The 23,656-nt window shown below is 49.2% G+C and overlaps 1 long non-coding RNA gene across 1 annotated transcript in view; it reads left to right on the forward strand.

Annotated features, from left to right (window-relative positions):
- Positions 1-5,283: 5,283 nt before the first annotated feature.
- The window catches only part of LOC140387763 (uncharacterized), a 30,816-nt gene continuing 12,443 nt past the window's right edge, over positions 5,284-23,656 (forward strand). The window contains exons 1-2 of the long non-coding RNA XR_011934007.1: positions 5,284-5,423; positions 9,530-9,690. This is a non-coding gene — a long non-coding RNA (uncharacterized lncRNA). The remainder of the gene's footprint in view (positions 5,424-9,529; positions 9,691-23,656) is intronic.

Below are 23,656 nucleotides of genomic sequence, written 5' to 3' on the forward strand. Positions count from 1 at the left end.
TACGACTCCATTGCTCTGGCTCCTCAATGCTTTACTCTGACAAATGCTGCCTCGATGTCAGGAGCAGTAACTCTCCTCTCACTTCTGGGGTTCAGCTCTTTTGGCCATGTTTGAACCAAGGCTGTAATAAGGTCAGGAGCTGAGTGACTCTGGCGGAACCCAAACAGAGTGTCAGTGAGCAGGTTGTTGACTAAATGCCTCTTGATAGAACTCTTTTTTAAAAAAACAAACATTTTTATTGAAGTATTTGCAAAATTTTTAAAACCATAACAAACGAAATAATAATACCCTAAACAACATGGTAAACTAGACATTTCCCACCCAACCCCTTCTGTACATCCCTTAACCATATTGCACCTACCCGCCAGAGTGCTGCTTCTGCTGACATTTTAATTTTCCCCGAGAAAGTTGACGAACGGCTGCCCCCTCCGAGATAACCCCAGCATTGACCCTCTCAAGGCAAACTTTATTTTCTCCAGGCTGAGAAACCCAGCCATGTCGCTGACCCAGGTCTCTACACTCGGGGGGTTCGGGTCCCTCCACATTAACAGGATCCGTCTCCGGGCTACCAGGCAGGCAAAGGCCAAAACGTCGGCCTCTTTCGCCCCCTGAGCTCCCGGGTCTTCTGACACTCCAAAGATCGCCACCTCTGGACTCGGACCACCCGCGTACCTAGCACCGTGGACATTGCCCTGGCAAACCCCTGCCAGAACCCTCCAAGCTTCGGGCATGCCCAAAACATGTGGACATGGTTTGCTGGGCTTCCCGCACACCTCGCACATCTGTCTTCTACCCCGAAAAACTTGCTCATCCTCGCCGCCGTCATGTGTGCCCGGTGAACCACTTTAAACTGTATTAGACTGAGCCTGGCACATGATGAGGAGGAATTAACCCTGCTTAGGGCGCCCGCCCAGAGACCGGCCTCCATCTCCCCACCTAACTCCTCCTCCCACTTGCCCTTCAGTTCCTCCACCGGGGTTACCTCCGCCTCCAACAGCTCCTGATAGATATCCGACACTTTCCCCTCCTGCACCCAGGTACGGGACACTACTCTGTCCTGTATCCCCCATGGCGGCAGCAGCGGGAAAGCCAACACTTGTTTCCTCAAAGTTCCACACTTGCAAGTACCTGAAACCGTTCCCCGGCGGCAGCTTGAACTTGTCCTCCAGCGCCTTCAGACTGGGAAAACTCCCGTCTAATTCCTGCTCTCTGCCAACTTTGGAACCCGCCATCATTCCTGCCTGGCACGAACCTGTGATTATTGCAAATCGGGGTCCAGACCGACGCACCCTCCACCCTCTTGTGTCTCCTCCATTGCCCCCAGATCCTCAGGGCCGCCACCACCACCGGGTTAGTGGAGTAACGGGCCGGCGAGAGCGGCAGAGGTGCCGTTACCAGTGCTCCCAAACTGGTGCCTTTGCATGGCGCCGCCTCCGTCCGCTCCCATGCCGGCCTCTCCCCCACCACCCACTTTGATAGAACTCTTGATGAGCCCTTCCAACACTTTCCTGATGATCAAGTGTCAATTGATGGGGTGGTAATTGGCTGAGTTGGATTTGTCCTGCTTTCTGTGTACGGGATATGCCTGGTCAATTTCCACATTGCCAGGTAGATGCCAGTGTTGCAGCTGTACTGGAACAGCTCAGCTAGGGGTACAAATCATCGGTAATATTGTCAGGGGCCATAGCCGTTCAGTATAGTGTCTCCAGCCGTTTCTTAATATCATGTGGAGTGAAGTGAATCAAATTGGCTGAAGACTCATCTGTGATGTTGGGGACCACTTGGAGGATCATCCACTTGGCACTCCTGACGGAAAATTGTTGATGTTCTGGGCTCCCCCGTTATTGAGAAAGGGGATATTTATGGAGCTGGCTCCTTTAATGAATTGTTTAATTGTTCATCACCATTCACAACTGAATGTGGCAGGACTCAGAGCTTAGAACTGATCCGTTTGTTTTGGGATTGCTTAGCTCTGTGTATCGCTTGCTTATGCTGTTTGGCTCACAAGTAGTCCGTGCTGTAGCTTCACCAGGTTGACACCACATTTTTAGGTATGCCTGGTGCTTTGTCTGGCATGCTCTCCTGCACTAATTATTGAAACAGAGTTGATCCCCTGGCTTGGTAGTGATGATAGAGAGTGACATGCTGGGCCACGAAGTTACAGATTGTGGCTGTCTACAATTCTGCTGCTGATGGCCCACAGCATCTCACTCCCAATCTTGAGTTGCAAGTCTGTCCCATTTAGCACAGGTGGCAGTGCCACACAACCCAATGGAGGGTATCCTCGATGTGAAGATGGGACTTTGTCTCCACAAGATCTGTGCTGTGGTCACTCCTATCCATACTACCATGGACAGATGCACCTGCGGCAGGCAAGTTGGTGTGGATGAGGTCCAGCATGTTTTTCCGTCTTGTTAGTTCCCTCACCTTCTGCCGTAGACCAAGTCTAGCAGCTATGTCTTTTGACACCGTCTGTAATGTGTTCTCTAGTCACTCTTGGTGATGGACATTAAAGTCCCACACCCAGGGTTCATACTGTGCCCGTGCCACCCTGAGTGTTTCCTCCAAATACTGTTTCACTAGCTGTTGTAGAGGGAGGGGGGTAGGGCGTGGCAGTACATGGTACCAGCAGGAGGTTTCCTTGCCATGTTTGGCCTGATGGCATGAAACATCATGGGTCCAGATTTGATGTTGATGACTCCCAGGGTAACTACCTCCTAACTGTATACCCCTGTGCCACCATCTCTGACAGGACATGCCTAGGGAAGGAGATGGTGGTGCCTGGGACATTATCTGTTCGATATGATTCTGTGAGCATGACTATGTCAGGATCATAGCTCCTCTTTATCCTCTACTTCACTTTTCTGCCTATTTGCCATATTCCTTTGCTCCCTGAGTGACCAAATATCTGTCTCAGCCTTGAACATATTGAACAATTTTGGGGTAGAGAATTCCAAAGATTGGCAACCCTTGAGTGAAGAAGTTTCTCATTTCAGCTCCTGTTTTCTCGATTCCTCATAGGAACAGTATGCCATTCAGCCCCTCTAGCCTGTCCCATAATTCACTGAGATCATGGCTGATCTGTGACCTAACTCCATGTCCTTTGGCCCATATCCCTCAATATCTTTGCTGAACAAAAATCTATTTCCAATTTAACATTAACAACTGTTCTAGCTTCAACTGCTCTTTGTGGGAGAGAGTTCAAACATCTACCACCCTTTGCGTGAAGAGGTGTTTCCTAACATCTCCCCTGAAATGCCTCGTTTATCCTTACTCCAGTTCCTATCTCTTCACCAATCCTTCATTCATGCTAATAGATTACTGCCATGGTCTTGTGCTGTGTCAACCAATACACTTGGATTTCCAGGAGGTGTTTGACAAGGTGCCACAAAGTAAGAGTCCATGGTGTAGGGGATAACATATTAGTGTGGATTGAGGATTGGTTGGCTAACAGGAAACTGGCACAAATGGGTCATTGGAAAACCAAAGCAGTGGAGTGCTGCAAAGATCCGTGCTGGGGCCTCAACTATTTACAACCTATGTCAATGACTTGGATGAGGGATCGAATGTAAATTTGCTGATTCCACAAAGATAGGTAGCAAAGTAAGTTGTGAAGTGGACGTGAAGTCTGCAAATTGTGAGGGCGAAACCCACGCAAACACGGGGAGAATGTGCAAACTCCACACGGACAGTGACCCAGAGCCGGGATCAAACCGGGACCTCGGCTCCGTGAGGCAGCAGTGCTAACCCACTGTGCCACCGTGCTGCTCGAACTAGTCCACTTTAAGCAGGAATAGAAAAACAGCATATTTAAATGGAGAGAGATTGCAGAACTTGGGGTTCAGAACGATCTGGGTGTCCTGGTGCATGAATCGTAAAAATTCTATGAATCGCAAAGCTATACACCGCACTCCACATTTGGAGTACTGTAAATTGTTTTGGTCTCAATTGCATTAGAAGCAGTTCACTTAACTGATTCCGGTGATGGGGGAAGGTTGGCCAGGTTCAGCCTGTATCCATTGGAGCTTGGAAAATTGGGAGGTGATCATCTCGAAACAAAATGACCCTCAAGGGGAGTGAATGCTGCAATGATGTTTCCCATTATATGAGAGACCGGAACGAGGGGGACACTGTTTAAAAATAAGGGGCAGGATATTCCTTTGCCCGACAACAAAACCGGGAGCGGCGATCGGGTGGAGACTAGCTCCCGACACCGATATTGCAGCAGGTGGTCGTGATGCTCCGCCCCTCCAAATCGTCCCAGTTGCGACCACGTTCGCGTGTCATTATTGGGCCCACCTGTGATTCTCCACCTCTGATGGCCTGAGTTCCCGATGGCGTGGTCCACGTGTGGTCACGGCAGTCTTGAGCCTGGCGTGACGGCTGCGGAGAGAGAGCGTACGGACAGTGTCCGGCACTGCCACACTTCGCCAACAGTCGTGCTGCGGGGAGTAGTGGGTGGTGGCCGGGAGGTGGGCTGTGGGGTCGGGATGGTCGGGCGGTCCAGCACAACCGGTGCCATCTTTTCGGGCGCGGTTGGTGCGTGAGTGTGTGCGTGTGGGATGGGGGTGGGGTGTAAGTGTCAGCCTGCACGTGTCCAGCACAGACCCGCCGATTCTGCCACCGTTTCTCCTGCATTCCCGGGTGTTTCCCGTCGTGGAACTCCACGGACCCTCCGTTAGCCGCAGCGCTGAGACGTACGCACGGAGAATCCAGGAGTCTCCCATTTGAGATAGAGATGAGAATGTTTTTTCTCTTGAGGGTCCTTACTTTGTGGAGCTCCCTTGCCCAGACCGTGGCAGAGGCGGGGGATCATTGAATATATTTAAGGCAGAGGGAGATTGATTCCCTTGTTGGTGAAGAATCTAAGGATAGTCACATTGAGGCCACAATTGGATCGACAGTGACCTTGTGGAAATAGCAGAACAGGCTGGAGGGGCCGAATGGCCGGCTCCTAACCCGCATTTGCACTCACAATCTTCAACGCGAGCTATGTCTGTCGGGCGATCGGTGTAACGAATAAAAGACCATGCAGAATGAAGGTCGCTCCACAGGGTGTCAGTTTCCCGCTCAGCCACCCAGCCTGACCCAGGAAAGGGACTGTCACCCTGGGGGTGTGGCTGCATTACTGTCGGCGGGAGAATATTGTCGCGCACAGTGGTTGGCTATCCCTTTAAGTGTCTCCAATGTTTTGGTTCGAATAGTTTTTAGAAGCTTCTGTTCACTGGCAGCAATCGGCCAGTGAGCCCCGCCCAGACAGGGTGAATGTTATTGCCAGCGTTATGGAAGTGTAAATATTGCTGGTCCGCCGTTTGCTGAAACCGTCTGTACTTTTGTTTTTCTTTCAACACTTTCTAAGAAAGAACACTTGGAGAAGCTTCATCCAAGGTCAAGGACACTTCTCGCTAGGGAAACGCCAATAGGTAAAGGGAGAGAAGTGGACAAGTGAGAGCCCTGTTATCATCGCGGCTTCTAATTCCAGCACCACCTTAACCCAATTAGCCCCAACTTCAACCACCGTGCAAACCTCTAACTTTTAACTCCAAGCACAGATGCCTAACTTCAACTCCTAACTCTCAACCCCAAATACAAACTCCCTCGTGAACCTTAATCCTCAACTTGACACCCTAACCCCAACTCCAGCCATTGAGTCCAGACCTTATAACCACTGACCCTAACTCCAGTGTCAACTCCTTGGGTAGATCTGAATCTGACACTGTAACCCCAAAGTGAATCCTGACTCCAACCCCGAATCATAACTGCTGACAACCCCCCGCTCCACCCTAACCACCGACCCGAACCCCCAGATTGTTTGGCATCTTTACATCTGCAAGAGATTATGGCGACGCAGGCTCTGGTGAGGGGTCCGATGCAATCGCCACAACTATTCATTGGCCCAAAGAGCAGATTATGGAGTTGCAAAGACTGTCACGGGTGCTACAGAAGACATTGTCCCTTGATGGTGGTGCAGAATGATCTCCATTGACGCCTTGCTTGCCGGGCTGGTATCTACTTTGGAGCTTGATGATCCAGGCCAACCACATTGTCAATGAAGGACAAAGGAAAAGGTTGAGCCAAGGGTAACCTCTTGAATTGACAATGGAGCTTCAATAACTGTCTCCCAGATGGATCCCTGGCACAATTAGGAAGAATTGATTTGATTTATTGTCACGTGTACCGAGGTAGAGTGAAAGTATTGTTCTGCGAGCAGTCCAGACAGATCGTTCCATACATGAAAGAACATTGGACAAACCTAAATATACACAGTAAATACATAGACACAGGCATCGGGTGAAGCATACGGAGTGTAGGACTAATCATAGAATCATAGAATCCCTACAGTGCAGAAGGAGACCATTCGGCTCATCGTGTCTGCACCGACCCTTTGTATGAGCCCTCATTTACACTCCCCCGTCCAACCCGCCCTACCCTCGTAACCTGAAACTTGACCTACACATACTGGACATTAAGGGGCAATTTAGCATAGCCAATCCTAACCTCCATATCTTTGAACTGTGGAAGGAAACCGGATCATCCAGTCTCAGAAACCTCTTCTGCACCCTACTTGACAACTATCATTACGAAGTGCTTCAAGAGGTTGGTCATGAGATATATCAACTCCTTACTCCCAGGCTGCCTTGATCCACTGTGCATTCTCCTCTGGATGTCTGCACTTTCTCCCCGTGTCTGCGTGGGTTTCCTCCGGGTGCTCCGGTTCCCTCCCACAGTCCAAGGATTAGGTGGATTGGCCGTGCTAAATTGCCCCTCAGTGGCCAAAGGTCAGGAGGGGTTGTGGGGATAAAGCGGGGGGAGTGGGTGTAGGTAGGGTGCTCTTTCAAAGGGTCAGCGCGAATGGCCTCCTGCACTGTGAGGATTCTATGATTTTATTTTAAATCTGTGCGCTCTCGTTCTTAATCCTTTGACGAGTGGGAACAGTTTCTCTCGATCTACTCTGTCCAGACCCCTCATGACTTTGAAAGGTCTTGCTCCTTTTACCAACCTTTCACTATTTAATTACCTAGAGGACTTTGGGATTCCCCTTTATCATATCCCTGCAGTGTAGAAGGAGACCATTTGGCCCATTGAGTCTGCACCAGCCCTCTGAGAGGGTACCCTATCTCAGCCCATTTGGCTGCTGTGACCCCATAGCCTGCACATCCTTGGACAGTAAAACACAATTTAGCATGGCCAATCCACCTAACCTGCACATTGGACCGGAATTGAACCTGGGTCCCTGGTGCTGTCAGGCAGCAGTGCTAACTGCCGCTCTATGTTAGCTGCCAGTCTCATTTCATACTCTCTTTCTTACTCTTATTTGCTTTTTCACCTCTCCTCTGAACTGTATATTCAGCCTGGTTCTCAATTGTACTCTTTAACCTGAGGTCTGTCATATGCGCGCTTTCTCTTTCTCTTAATTGCTATCTCTTTTGTTGTCTAGGGTGCTCTGGTTTGATTGCCCTTCCTTTCCCTTTCCAGGCAATACACCTTACTGAGCCCAAATTATCTCCTATTTGGAGATTGTTCAGTTGTGTTTGTCCTGTCAACCTTTGATTCCACTAAATTCTCCCCAGATCCATTTTATCCCATTATTCTACCTGTGGATTGTTCTGAGCCCTTTTCCACAGTCAGTTTAACCATTATGATATAATGATCACTGTCCCCTAAATGTTCTCCTAATGACACTTGATCTACTTGGCCCAGCAGGGGTTGTTCTCCTTCGGGAAGATAAGTTGAGAAGAGATTTGTTAAAGCTGTTCAAAATTGTGAGGGGTCTGGAGAGATTAGAAAGAGAGAAACAATTTTAACTGGAAATGGCGAATCAGAGGACACCAATTTAAGGCGCATGGTGAAAGGACCAAAGATTCCTGAGAATTATTTGAATGTAGTGCATGGTTAGGATCTGGAATGCATTGCTTCAGAGTGTGGCAGAGGTAGAGTAGAGTTTTTGGTGGAGCCGTGTCTGCCTTCTTAGATGGACATAATAGGACCTGAAGACAATAATACTGAACTTTCAACCAACCTCCCTACATTGGATTGGATTTGTTTATTGTCACGTGTACTGAGGTACACTGAAAAGTATTTTTCTGCGAGCAGCTCAACAGATCATTAAGTACATGAAAAGAAAATACATAATAGGGCAACGCAAGGTACACAATGTAACTACATAAACACCGGCATCGGGTGAAGTATACAGGGTGTAGTGTTAATCAGGTCAGTCCATAAGAGGGTCGTTTAGGAGTCTGGTAACAGCGGCGAAGAAGCTGTTTTTGAGTCTGTTCGTGAGTGTTCTCAGACTTCTGTATCTCCTGCCCGATGGAAGAAGTTGGAAGACTGAGTAAGCCGGGTGGGAGGGGTCTTTGATTATGCTGCCCGCTTTCCCCAGGCAGCGGGAGGTGTAGATGGAGTCAATGGATGGGAGACATGTTTGTGTGATGGACTGGGCGGTGTTCACGACTCTCTGAAGTTTCTTGCGGTCCTGGGCCGGGCAGTTGCCATACCAGGCTGTGATGCAGCCAGATAGGATGCTTTTTATGGTGCATCTGTAAAAGTTGGTAAGAGTTAATGTGGACATGCCGATTTTCCTTAGTTTCCTGAGGAAGTATAGGTGCTGTTGTGCTTTCTTGGTGGTAACATCGACGTGGGTGGACCAGGACAGATTTTTGGAGATGTGTATCCCTAGGAATTTGAAACTGCTAACCATCTCAGCTACAGCTCAGCTGTGTCTGTGGGATCTTGCTGTGCACAAAGGTGACCACACCTCAAAAGGCCCCTCCTTTGTTGCTAAGTGCTTTGAGACTTTCTCAGGGTGTGAGCGACACTTTGAAAATGCATGTTCCTACTTTGATTTACGACCAATTCACCAATGAGGCAACGGTTCTTCCTACACCCCCACATCAAGGAAGTGACTAAGAAAGACAACGTTAATGAATTCCTTGTGGGAACCTATCCTCAAAGGTAAGCAAATTGGAGCAACGCCTTTGTTGTCCTAACTCAATCCTTGAAGCACGACTTTCTGTAGGAGTAATAATAATCATAATAATAATCGCTTATTGTCACAAGTCGGCTCCAATGAAGTTACTGTGAAAAGCCCCTAGTCACCATATTCCGGCGCCTGTTCGGGGAGGCTGTTTGGGGAATTGAACCTGCACTGCTGGCCTTGTTCTGCATTACAAGCCAGCTGTTTAGCCCACTGTGCTAAACCAGCCCCTACGTGCGAGGTCAGTGAATCTACTCTGTGATGGGGCAAGAGAACATATTTCCCTTTAACTTTCAGGGGCTGGAAACAGGTTAGATGTAAGGAAGTAAAGACCATGTGACCCCCTCGTGCCTACATCCAATAAAATCATGCCTAAGTCTTTACATCAACTCCGTTTTCCCACCCGGTCGACATAACTCTTGATTTCCCAAGCCAAATCTCATTGGGGTTGTGGAAATGACCAAATCCACACTCCTGCATCGAGTGGTGACAGCCAGAAGTGTAGCGAACGATTGGGAACCTCGCACCTTGAACCTTGTTTGTATTGCACAGCAGGACCAACCGGTACGAACCCGTGAGGTGAGCCACCCAGCAGCTGAGCAGCACCAACAATTTCCTCAGGACCATCGCGTGTGCGTGCCTGAGCAAGCCCTCTGTCCGTGTGGAGTGGATAACTAATCTGCTGTTTGGAACATGCCTGTGGCAGGACGTGGGTGAGTGCAAATACAAAACCAATCGTCCTTATTCGTGCTCGGGGACATTCGAGAAACGGTGTGGTGTAATTTGCCAGTAATGCAAACCGGGTTTCGTACATTACTCCAAAAATACTTCACTGTGAAATGCTCGGGGTTATCCTCAGGTTGTGAAAGCACGAGAGAAATCCACCATCTTCTGTTTTGATGAGGTGGAACAGTTGATTCAAAGTTTCAAGACTGCTCCAAGTCCCAAATCAGAGTCCTATTGCTACTGAGAAACATCAGAGGACATCTTGGTGGGGGGAGGGGGGAATCGGGCAATGTCAGGGCGAGAATGTTCGGCGGGTAGCGATTGAAAATAGTCGCAGTTTCTCTCTAGCAGTTAGAACCATATGATCCCCACGGTGCTGAAGGAGGTCACTCGATCCATCGAGTCCGCACCGACCCCTCCGAAAGATCACCCCACCTAGGCCCACTCCATCCCCAGAATCCCACCCAACCAATCTTTGGACTGTGGGAGGAAACCGGAGTGATTTGTTATGTTCTAGGTGTAACATAAGCAGCTTCCTTGTGGTGCACTTGCCAAAGGAAGGTTCAGACGTGGAGATAACTTCAACACGTTTATTAAACTATTTACACTTCTATTACTCGGGTTCGACACGACTGCTAATCCTACTATAGCTACCCAGACTGACTAACCAGTTGCTGCAATCCACGTGGTGGGTGTAATATTGAATCAACCCTGTGTCTGTCCTCACTGACTGTCTCCACTGGAAAGAGGCAGATCATGTGTGTGGTGTCCTTTATATATGGGTTGGTGTAATGCCCCCCTGTGGTTGTGTCAGCTCTGTGTGTATCGTGAATGTCCATTGGTCATGTCCTATCTAACTGATATATTGGTTGAGTGTGTGTGTGTGTGATGTTTCTGGAGCTCCCTCTAGTGTCTAGCTAGCTAGCATGCATTTACATTGATGCACATCACCACACGGCGCACCCTGAGTAAACCCACGCAGACACGGGGAGAACGTGCAGACTCCACGCAGACAGTCACCCGAGGCCGGAATTGAACCCAGCTCCCTGGCATTGTGAGGCAGCAGTGCTAACCACTGTGCCACCGTGCTGCCCCTGTGCCACTGTGCTGCCCTAGTTGAAAGCTTTTACCCCTTCCCTCTGCCCTTGTCTGTAGGTGCCTGATGCCACTTTGAGGTAAAAACATTGGGCAAGTGATAACATTGGCAGGCTCAATCTCGCTCTTTCTGACAAGGACATAATTTTTTATTAAACATTTTTTTTTTTAAATTCTCCTTTTTCACATTTTCTCCCACATTTGCATCCATCAACAATAAACAATAATCAGCAAGATATGTCAGTCCCCATAATAACAACGATCCCATCCGCCCACCAACCCCCAAACCTCAACCTGCATGTTTACATAAACAAATGACAAAAAGGAATCAGGGATTACCCGTAGTCACCCTTAATCTTACACAGCTCCCCCCGCCCCCCCACCCCCCCCCCCCCCCACCCCCCACCCCAGGTCTCCAGCTCCTCCTGTCCACTGCCTCTTGTAAAACTCCTCCCCCCAACCTCGGTTCCTTCCCCCCCAACTTTCCCCCCCGGCTAGACCACTCGGACCCTGTTCTGCCAGGCTCCGATGGCCGCAGCCCCTCCCCCCACCTCACTCCCGTTCACTGGCCGGCACAAACTGGCCAGCGTGGAGGCCCCCGCCCGGGTCCCTTTCCCACTTGCCCGGCCCCAGGAAAGCCCAAAGATCCCCTTTTAGCACACAAATTATCCACCTACACCCCAAAGACCTCTCATTTCGAGTGAAAGTCCCGTCCCTTCCCTTGTCCAAATATATACCACCTTGGCTCCTTTAATCTCTACACCCGCGCGCAGTGATACAAAAAAGAAGAAAATACAGTCATGAGGTTACATCGGCACATGGCCATTCCTCAATTTGTCAGTTCTGCCACAGTCCTTCAGCTTTTGCAAACTCCTCCGCTGCTTCCGCCGTTCCAAAATAAAAGTCCCTGAGCTTGTAAGTCACCCTCAGCTTCGCTGGATATACAATGCCGCACTGCACCTTGCTAATGTACAGTGCCCTCTTCACCCGGTTGAAGGCAGCCCGCCTCCTCGCCAGCTCCACCGTAAAGTCCTGGTATACACGTATACCAGCTCCAGCCCACTGCACCACCCATTTCTGCTTGGCCCGTTCAGGACCTTCTCCTTCACACTGTACCTACGGAAGCACAGAGTCACTGCCCTTGGCGGCTCACTCGCCTTTGGTACAGGCCTCCACGACCGATGAGCCCGATCCAGTTCATATCGGGAGGGATCCTCCCCCTCCCCCAATAGTTTTGCCAGCATCGCGGCAAAATACTCAGTCGGCTTCGGTCCTTCAACTCCTTCGGGCAGCCCCACGACCCTCAAATTCCGTCGCCTGGATCTGTTTTCCAGGTCTTCCATTTTTCCTCGCAGATCCTTGTTAGTGTCCATCACCTTCCGCATCTCCTTCCCCATCGAGGCAAGTTGATCACCGTGCTGCAATAACGTCTCCTCCACTTCCTTCAGCGCCTCCCCTTGCTCTCGCACCTCCGCCACTGCGCTCGCCACCTCCGTCCTCACCGGGGAAACCGCCTCCTCCACCAGCGCACTCAAAACCTCCCTCATCTCCTTCCTCACCGTCTCCATGCATTTCGCAATCTGCGCCAACTGCTTTTCAAATTCCGCAGCCATCACCTTGGTTATTTCTTCAGCCGTAAGCAGTGCGGCCTTCCCTGGTACTCCAGCCTCCATTTTTCCTGGTGACCCCGCGGTGACCTTTCCACTCCCTGACGGACCTCCAGCTGGTTTTTTATCGGCCGTTTTTTTGCTCACCCTCGACATTTTTCTTTGGGTTTTTTTCCCTCCTGTGTCTTCACAGTGCCTCCTCCGTGCCTTCTCCCTGCCTCTGCCGCCTCCGTGGACCCTGGGACCGGGCGTAAAGCCCCGAAAATGCCGTTCCCGAGCGGGAGCTCTCCATTGTGTGGCCGCCTCCCGCCCGCCGTCACCGGAAGTCGAGAAGGACATAATTAACCCTAATTCAATATTAAATACACCCACAGGCAGGACACACAGTGACTGGTGTGGCTAATCGAAATGGACATGCTTCCAAAGTTGGGACTGAGCTACATTATTGTAAAAAGGGAGTGCTACTGTACCAATGTATCTAACCTGTGCTGGACCTGCCCTTGGCAGTGCTTGATGGGATGGTGAATAGTTTGGATTGTCCTTTTACTTGTATTGGCTCCTGGCTCGATGAGGTTTCCCTTACTCTCGGAGTGACTTGGAGATAGCCCATATTTCGTTTTTCTTAAAGTGGTTTATTTACAATATTTACATTCAAGACCTCATGGTGAGGAGATTGTTCCCTGGATGCACATTATTCTGTGCCTTGCTTCCTTGGAGTCTCTTGGTCACCTGGTCCTGATACCATGCTTGCTTCATCATTGACACTTTTTAATAATATAACCATTAACCCGTTACATCTTCCCTCAAATAAAAATCAAAACTGTTAAAATATTTTGTTAAACTATTTGCATTCCCCCCCCCCCCACCACCACCACCACCAAAAGTCACAGCCTCTCAGGTTGAGTTTGCTTTTACAACTGTCCCTGATTTCATCTAGAACATAGAACATAGAACATAGAACAATACAGCGCAGTACAGGCCCTTCGGCCCACGATGTTGCACCGAAACAAAAGCCATCTAACCTACACTATACCATTATCATCCATATGTTTATCCAATAAACTTTTAAATGCCCTTAATGTTGGCTGAGGGTGTTGGTCAATGCTCAGCTCCGGGACTCGAACGTTAGGCCACACTTGGAGCACAGTGTTCAATTCTGGTCGCCACACTACCAGAAGGATGTGGAGGCTTTAGAGAGGGTGCAGAAGAGATTTACCAGGATGTTGCCTGGTATGGAGGGCATTAGCTATGAGGAGCGGTTGAATAAACTCGGTTTGTTCTCACTGGAACGACGGAGGTTGAGGGGCGGCCTGATCGAGGTCTACAAAATTATGAGGGGCATAGACAGAGTGGATAGTCAGAGGCTTTTCCCCAGGGTACAGGGGTCAATTACTAGGGGGCATAGGTTTAAGGATGGAGAGAGACAAGGTTTAGAGTAGATGTACGAATCAAGTTTTTTTACACAGAGGGTAGTGGGTGCCTGGAACTCGCGACCGGAGGAGGTGGTGGAAGCAGGGACGATAGTGACATTTAAGGGGCATCTTGACAAATAGATGAATAGGATGGTAATAGAGGGATACGGACTCAGGAAGTGTAGAAGATTGTAGTTTAGTCGGGCAGCATGGTCGGCACGGGCTTGGAGGGCCGATGGGCCTGTTCCTGTGCTGTACTTTTCTTTGTTCTTTGTTGTTCTTTGTCATTTCTGGAGCCATTTGTTGTAGAGTCCACTCTTCATTCCATCAGGTCCTTGCCCTGAGTATCAGATCCTTTCTGTTTCTCACAGTGTTGTTACACAGTCTGGTCATGGCTGCCGAGTTTGCTCCATGTCGGAACCTTACGACTGACTGTCTCTATGTTGGCGGTTATACCAGCTGGGCTGTCTCTCTTTGTAACACCTTACTTGGTCATGGCCTTGTGTTGGGTCAGAGGTTATGTTGCACTGAAGGAAGTTGTCTCTTTAGCTTTCTCTCCATCACCATTCCTGTTGGCATCATTTAATGGCGTTGCCTGTAATTGGGGAAGGCTACCTCTTGGTAATCGTTCTTCTTCATCAGTATGTTGATGGATTTTACACCTCTCCTCTTCGGCAATAGCCTATTGGGGGGGGGGGGGGGGCACGAACTGGTCACATGATGAAATCAATATTCTGCTGCAAATTGTCAGAAATGTTTGTTTGTAAACTGTGGACCGTTGTTTGAGACTCTTTCTTCCAGAATACCAAGTGTTGAGTAAATGTGATTCAAAGCTTTTCCCACAGCTCCTGCGGTTGTGGCTGCTTTCCACCTAGTGAGAGTCATAATCAGTGACAATGAGGTAGATTTTTCCTCTGAAGTCAAACTGATCCGTTCCCAGCCTTTGGCAAGGCCTGAATGGGAATGTTGATGGTGGCAATGATTCTGTTGGTCCTTGGCTGCGGATGGCCCAGGTATGACCCCTCAAAATGAGTTTTCTCTGGCTTTCGGAATTCCTGGCAACCATACTGATTGTTGTACCTCTGCCCTTCATTTGATGATGCCTAGATGACCACTCTGGAATTTTCAGACAATGTCTTTTCACATTGCTCGAGGGATTACTAGCCTGTCACTGAAGATTGAAAGGTCAGCAACAATTGTCAGATGTCTTTGTTGTTTACGGCGGTGTCTCAACACCTGGTTGCTTGGACATATTCAGGTCTTGGCACCAAAAAGAAAATGCTGGAAAATCTCAGCGGGTCTGGCAACATCTGTAGGGAGAGAAAAGAGGTAACGTTTCGAGTCCGATGACCCTTTGTCAAAGCTAACAGACAGAGAAAGTGGGAAATATTTATACTGTGGAGTGAGAGTGAAAGATGAGTCTTAGCCACAGAAACCCAGGGAAACGGGTGCTAATAGCCACAGAAAGCAAGGGGAAAGAGTGTTCATGGCAGTCCCCAGAGAGAACAAAAGGTGTGAAAGGACAAACTGCAGAGAAACTAACGGGGAGGATGTGCAAACTCCACACGGACAGTGACCCGGGGCCGGGATTGAACCTGGGACCCTGGAGCTGTGAAACAATAGTGCTAACCACTGGGCCACCATGCTGCCCTCCCAGACATCTGCTTCTAATCAACTTCCTGTTTCACTTTGTTTTTTAATCTTAATTTTCCCCACTTCGTAGCATCTGATCTGGCCTAAACATCCGATGGTAGTTTCCCCCAAGCTCACAGTTTTCATTCAGAGTGAGGCCTGCTTGTTCAAGCACTTTTAAAACTTTCCAAACTCGATGAGTGTGCTCTTCTAACTGAGAAAGTTGTCTCTGTGGCAAATAATTCCTCCTCAGCCTTCCAGGATATTGGACATTGATAAAGAACAGTTTTGGATAACTTTGCCACACTGACAGCAACAGAACACATTTTGTGTATCTCTCTACGAATGGCTCTATTTAGCTTAGTCAGGTCTACACAGAGCCTGATTTTGCCATTTGGTTTAGGGTGTTGATCGAGCTAAGCACCATTTTGTAGGCACTGTAACAGGAGAGATCACTGTTTGATGCAGCATCATGTCAACTTGCTCTGTGACTTTCTGGGATCAGTGGGTGAGATGTGCCGATCCTCAGGTTAAATCCCCACAAGTCAGTTCTCCCCCTCAAAGGGGGAAACAGCCTATGGTCATCTGGGACTATGGTGACTTTGCCTTTACTCTCCTCGGGGTATATAGGCAGATCGGTCTGGGGTCTGGGAGTAAAGTGTTGTGATACTCACTTTTCCAGACCCCCCGGAACAACTTAGGAAATGTGTTCCTGAATTATGGCTCCACTGCCATCCCAAGTGACCTCACGTGGACGGCACGGTAGCACAGTGGTTAGCACAGTTGCTTCACAGCTCCAGGGTCCCGGGTTCGATTCCTGACTTGGGTCACTGTCTGTGCGGAATCTGCATGTTCTCCCCGTGTGTGCGTGGGTTTCCTCCGGGTGCTCCGGGTTCCTCCCACATTCCAAAGATGTGTGGGATAGGTGGATTGGCCGTGATAAATTGCCCTTAGTGTCCAAAAAAATGTTAAGTGGGGGTTACTGGGTTACGGGGATAGGGTAGATACGTGGGCTTCAGTAGGGTGTGTCATGATATCCAGATCAGCATATCATGGTGCAATCACACACACACTGATGGACAGGTAGTTGGACCAACCAGCACACACACAACATCGCAGCCAATCACTAGTAAGAGCACATGCACTATAAAAGGGGGAACACGAGAGTTCCCGCTCATTCTGGTAGGAGCTCGGGACACAGAGCTCGCAGCGTGACACTCAGACATAGACCATGTGCTGAGTGCCTCACCAACATTAGTGATAGCGCTGGGTCCATAGGTTAGCTGGTAGCGAATGTACCCTAGTCTATAGTTAGTTGCATCTGTTAGTTAACACGATAAAATCAAGTTGTACCATCTTCAGCCGTGTTGGCTCATTTGTGTATCAGGACACCCAACACGACAGGGTGCTCTTTGTAAGGGTTGGTGCAGACTCGATGGGCCGAGTGGCCTCCTTCTGCACTGTAAATTCTATGATTCTATGATTGACCCTTTGTAGAAGTTCGAATCCTGAACACACTGCCCTGCTGGGCAGAAATATTTTCTGATTCTGTAATTATGGTGGATAAGTGTGAGGTCATCCATTTTTGTTCAATGAAAAGGCAATTTATTAACCTTCAGGGTGCGGCGTGCAGAGGGATCTGGACGTCCTGGTGCTTGTGTCACAGAAAGCTAGCATGCAGGTACAGCTGGCAATAAAGAAAGCAAATGGAATGTTGGCATTGATAGCAAATGGAATAGAGTATCATAGAATCACAGAATTATAGAATCCCTACAGTGCGGAAGGAGGCCATTCGGCCCATTGAGTCTGCACCGACCCCCTGAAAGAGCACACTGACAGAAGCCCAATTCCCCACAGTATCCCTGTAACCTCGCCAAGGGACAATTTAGCATATCCAATCCGCCTAACTTGCACATGTTTGGACTGTGGGAGGAAAACGGATCACCCGGAGGAGACCCACGCAGACACGGGAAGAACGTGTAAACTCCACACAGACAGTCGGCCAAGGTTGGAATCAAACCCGGGTCCCTGGCGCTGTGAGGCAGCAGTGCTAACCACTGGGCCACCGTGCCGCCCCGTATAAATGTAAAGAAGTGTTGTTGCAGCTGTACACTGCATTGGTGAGACTGGACCTAATGCTAAAAGGTGTGGATAAAGTAGACGTGGAGCGGATGCTTTCTCTTGTGGGACATTTGAGAACGAGAGGCCATAGTCTCGGGATAAGGGGTAGTAAATATAAAACAGACATGAGGAGAAACTACTTCTCCCAAAGGGTTGTGAATCTGTGGAATTTGCTACCCAGAGTGCGGTGGATGCTGGGACAGTGAGTAAGTTTAAGGAGGGGTTAGACAGATTTTTAATTGGTAATGGGTTGAAGGGTTATGGAGAACGGACAGGATGGTGGAGTTGAGGCCAGGGGGAGATCAGCCATGATTGTATTGAACGGTGGAGCAGCCTTGAGAGGCTAAATTGCCGACTCCTGTTCCTAGTTCTTATGTTCTAAGAAGTAACTATTCTGTCTAATTCCAGCTCTTTGCCTGTAGTTCTGGAGGTAACAGCACCTAAGCACAAATCTGGTGTTTTGATTAATAAGGGACAAAGGTGTTTAAAAATGTGGGGGTTTGGTCACTTCCAACTGGGCTTCTATTGCACTTGGAGGGCATGAAGAGGAAATAAGCCAGCAGAGGTATGCTTTGTCCAGCATGAATCTAACTATAGGTTTTAACCTTCCAAGCACAGAAACATTAAACTAAACCCACCTAAAACTATATCTTAGGTCTAATGTTTACCAATACAAAACTACCTTTGTTTTTCTAGCACTTTGCGAATAGTAATCCAATTCCCTTTTCAATACCTCGATCCACCCTGCCTCCACAGCTCTCTCAAGACGTTCGTTCCAGACTCCAACCACCCCCGGGTGAAAACATTCCCTCACTTCACGTTTACTCCTTTTGCCAATTATTCTGAATCTGTACCCTCTAGTTTTTGATGCTCCCTCTCTCTCTCGGGAGCAATTTCTCTGTCCACACCCCTCAGGATCTTAAATATCTCTATCAAGTCCCCTCTCGGCCTTCTTTACTCCAATGAAAACACCCCCAGCTCTCCAATCTACCAACGTAGCGAGAGTTCTTTATCCATGGAACCATTCTTCTGAATCTCCGATACAGTCTCTTCAATTTCTTCACATCTTTTATCAAGTATGGATCCAAGAACTGGGCACAATCTCCAGTGAGGCCTAACTAGTTTCTTGCACAAGTTCAACATGACCTCCTTACCCGTGTACTCAATGCCCCTTTTAATAAAACCTAAGATACTATAAGCTTTATTAACTGTCATCCTTATAGACTTATATACATATACGCCAAGGACCCTCTGTTGCATCGCTTTTAGAGTTTCTCCTTTTATTTTAAACTGTTTCTGGACAATATTCAGGTCTGAGCTGATAAGTAAGTAGCAAGTAGCTTTCATGCCACACAAGTGCCAGTATTACGATTCCAGGCCAGACCCCAACAGTGGCTAGAATACTGGGCTGAAACCCCTATATTTTAGTTTATTTTAAGACTGTGCGGAAAGAATGATTCTCTCCAGGAGTGATTGCATGAAAAATAGTGCTTTGGTATTCATAAAACAAAATCTTTATTATAAATGCGATATTAAACTTTTAACTTCACACCTGGAAAAGAACAGCTTACCCCTTAACACAACTATACAATTTCCCATTAAACAGCGAGAGAAGAAACATACAGCTCTTAACCCACCTTACAATTAACAGGGCATAGAGTAATACTTGCGGGACCCAACAGAGTCTGGCTCTTGTTGGAACCCCTGGAACCTGGCTGAATATCTTCAAATAACTGGGTTGTTTCAACCTCTTCCTTGTCTTCAGACATGACTTCTCTGCTTTTAAAATATTATTACTCTTTTTTCCCCCTATCCTACAGGGGGAAAAAACTGCCTTTATCTGGGGGCTAAAACACACAAGGATTGCCAGATCAGAATTCACTTCCAAAAGTCTTTTCTCCAAAACTGCCTCTCTCCACAGCTTCTCAAAGTGTCCCTCTGCCTTTCTGGGCTGCACCCATCAATGACCTCATCTCCCTCGAGCATAAAAACAAATGATCTCTGCAGAATACAAAAGCACATTAACCCCCCAGGAACCTCCCAGTCAAACCAGTCCATTAGCTTAGACTGAAAAACCTATTTCTTCATCAATTTCATTTGCTATTCCCCAGAAGCAAACTAAAATCCTTTTAAAAACCATGATCTCTGAAGAACCGAATTATTTTTAAACATATTCTAACCCCAGGTTCTTAACCCGCTACATTAATAATTAAATGTTCCTAATAATGATTATCCCCAATGAGAGAGAACCCCTTCACATTCAATGACATTGCCATCACTGAATTCCCAATTATCACCATCCCAGGGAGCTCCATTGACCAGAAGCTAAACTGGACCAATTATATAAATACTATAGCTGTAGGGCAGTTCAGAAGCTGGGACTTCTGTGAAGAACTCACCCCTTGACTCCCCAAAGCTTGTCCACCATCTGCAAGGCACGGTAGCACATTGGTTAGCACTGTTGCTTCACAGCGTCAGGGTCCCAGGTTCGATTCCCGGCTTGGGTCAATGACTGTGTAGAGCCTGTATGTTCTCCCCGTGCCTGCGTGGGTTTCCTCCGGGTGCTCCGGTTTCCTACCACAAGCCCAGAATTGGGCATTCTGAATTCTCCCTCAGTGTACCCGAACAGGCGCCGGAGTGTGGCGACTAGGGGATTTTCACAGTACCTCATTGTGGTGACACTAATAAAGATTGCATTATTATTATTCTTACAAGGCACAAACCAGGAGTGTGAGGGAATACTTCTCACTTGCCAGGAAGTAATTAGGAAAGCTAATGGAATGTTGTTTACTGCGAGGGGAATTGAATATAAAAGTAGGGAGGTTATGCTTCAGTTGTACAGGTCATTGGTGAAGCCACATCTGGAATATTGTTTCAGTATCGATCTCTTTATTTAAGGAAGAATATAAATGTCTTCGAAACAGTTCAGAGAATATTTACCAGTCCAATATCAGGAATGAGCTGTTTGTCTTATGAGGAAAGGTTGGTGAGGTTGGGTTTATATCCACTAGAGTTTAGAACAGTAAGAGTCGACTTGACAGAAGCCATTAAAATCCTGAGGGTATATTGCTATGTATTGACGGGCCGGATGTGGAGTGGATGTTTCCTCCAGTTGGGGAATCTGGAACTAGGAGTCACTGTTTAAAAATAAAGGGTCGCTCATTTAAAATGGAGATGAGGAGAATTTCTTTCTCTCAAAGGGTGGTGTGTCTCTGGAACTTTCTTCCTGAAAAGGCAGATGAAGCAGGACCTTTAAATATTTTAAAGGCAGAACCAGATAGATTCTTGATTAACAAGTGGGAGTGAAAGGTTATTGGGGGTCAGCAGAAATGTGGGGTTGCGGTGACAATCAGGTTAACCATGATCTTATTGAATGGGGGAGCAGGCTCGAGGGGCCGAGTGGCCTTCTCCTGCTCCTAATTCACTCGCCTGGATGAGTGCAGCTCCGACAACACTCAAGGGGCTGGACAAAGCAGTCAAGCGGACTGGCACCTCATTCACCAGCTTCAACATCCACCCCCTCCATCACCGACGCACAGTGGCAGCCCGTGTGTAACACCTACAAGATGCACTGCAGCATTTTGCCAAGGTTCCTTCAATCGCACCTTCCAAACCCACAACCTCTACCATCGAAGGCACAATTAGGGAGCGGCAATAAATACTGGCCAAGCCAGCGAAACCCACATCTGATGAACCAATTTTAATAAACATATGGAAGTGTACAGACCAGTTGTTTCTGTGCCCTTACTTGGAAGTCCAGAGCTCCTCGACACTACAAACTATTGGTGCAGAGCTCCCATCAATGTCCTTCAATGTGTTGGAAGGGCTGTGGGAGGGGTGTAGACATTGTGGGAGGACTTCCTGCCACCGGGAAACTGGGAGATCCCTGGACCGTAGGGCCAGTAGGACGGTCTTCCAGACCGTGCCGTTCTCCCTCTCTACCTGCCCGTTCCCCCGGGGGTTGTAGCTGATCGTCCTGCTCGAGGCAATGCCCTTGCTGAGTAGGAACTGACGCAGCTCGTCACTCATGAAGGAGGACCCCCTGTCGCTATGGATGTACGCGGGGAAACCGAACAGTGTAAAGATGGTGCCAAGGGCTTTAATGACTGTGGCCGCGGTCATGTCGGGGCAGGGGATGGCGAAGGGGAAACGGGAGTACTCGTCCACCACGTTCAGGAAGTATGTGTTGCGGCCGGTGGAGGGGAGGGGGCCTTTGAAATCCAAACTGAGGCGTTCAAAGGGGCGGGAAGCCTTGATCAGGTGCGCACCATCCGGCCTGAAAAAGTGCGGTTTGCACTCTGCGCAGGTGTGGCAGTTCCTGGTGACTGTACGGACGTCCTCCACAGAGTAGGGGAGGTTGCGGGACTTTGCGAAATGGTAGAATCGAGTGACCCCCGGGTGGCAGAGGTCCTCGTGGAGGGTTTGGAGGCGGTCAATTTGTGCGTTGGATAGGGCGTAATATGAAAAGAAGCCCAGGCAACGTTTCAGGGCTTTGGAGCAGTGGGGGAGGGGAAATTCCATAAGGGGGCGCATGCATTCGAGGTCGGGGCCTATCACTCCATTGCGCACTACGTATCCCAGGATGGCCAACCAGTTTGTGCTAAAAACGCATTTTTCCTCGTTATATGTGAGGTTCAGGGCGTTAGCGGTCTGGAGGAACTTTTGGAGGTTGGCGTCGTGGTCCTGCCGATCGTGGCCGCAGATGGTTACGTTGTCGAGATACGGGAACGTGGCCTGCAACCCGTGCTGGTCATCCATTCGGTCCATCTCCCGTTGGAAGACCGAGACCCTGTTCGTGACGCCAAATGGGACCCTTAGGAAGTGGTATAGCCGCCCGTCTGCCTCGATGGCGGTGTACTTGCGGTCACCTGGGCGGGTGGGGAGCTGGTGGTAGGCGGACTTGAGGTCCACGGTGGAAAAGACCTTGTACTGGGCAATCCGATGGACCATGTCGGATATGCGGGGGAGAGGGTACGCACCTAGCTGCGTGCACCTGTTGATGGTCTGACTGTAGTCTACGACCATCCTTGGCTTCTCCCCTGTCTTCACGACTACCACCTGGGCTCTCCAGGGACTAATGCTGGCCTGGATTATGCCTTCCTTCAGCAACCGCTGGACTTCAGACCGGATAAATGTCCGGTCCTGGGCGCTGTACCGTCTGCTCCTAGTGGCGACGGGTTTGCAATCCGGGGTGAGGTTTGCAAACAAGGACGGCGGTTCAACTTTGAGGGTTGCGAGGCCACAGATAGTGAGTGGGGGTATTGGGCCGCCGAATTGGAGTGTTAGGCTCTGAAGGTTACACTGGAAATCTAATCCCAGTAATGTGGGCGCGCGGAGTTGGGGAAGGACGTAGAGCCTGTAGTTTTTAAACTCCCTCCCTTGCACCGTTAGGTTCGTGATGCAGAACCCTTTGATCTCTACGGAGTGGGATCCTGCAGCTAGGGAAATCTTTTGCGTACTTGGATGGATGGTCAGAAAACAGCGTCTTACCGTGTCGGGATGAATGAAACTTTCGGTGCTCCCGGAGTCGATCAGGCATGGCGTCTCGTATCCGTTGATCAGCACTGTTGTTGTCGTCGTCTGGAGCGTCCGGGGCCGCGATTGATCCAGTGTCACCGAAGCCAGTCGTGGTAGTAGTGTCGCGGCGTCTTCTTCGGACCCCGTGGAGCCGTCGATGCTGGGGTCCTTTGTTGTCAACCAAGATGGCGGCGTCCATGAATCGCACGTGGCCGGGGGTGGACAAAATGGCCGCCCCCATGAATCGCACGTGGCTGGGGGGTCACAAGATGGCGGCGCCCATCCTCCCCTCGTGGTGCCCGGGACGCAAAGTGGCGGCGCCCTCGGGTCGCACATGGGGCGCTGGGGGGGTTGGGGGGTGCTTGGAATGTGCTGTCCTCGTTCTTTTCCGGGGATTGCGGCGACCCCCCGGGACAGGCACACTTCTGCGTAATGGCCCTTCTTGCCGCAGCTTTTACAAATAGCTGCGCGGGCCGGGCAGCGCTGCCGGGGGTGTTTCGCCTGTCCGCAAAAATAGCAGCGGGCCCCTCCGGGATGGTCTGCTGCTTTAACCGCGCAAGCTTGCGGGG

Source organism: Scyliorhinus torazame, chromosome 13 (genome assembly GCF_047496885.1).
Source record: "Scyliorhinus torazame isolate Kashiwa2021f chromosome 13, sScyTor2.1, whole genome shotgun sequence".
In the NCBI taxonomy this organism is placed as follows: domain Eukaryota; kingdom Metazoa; phylum Chordata; class Chondrichthyes; order Carcharhiniformes; family Scyliorhinidae; genus Scyliorhinus; species Scyliorhinus torazame.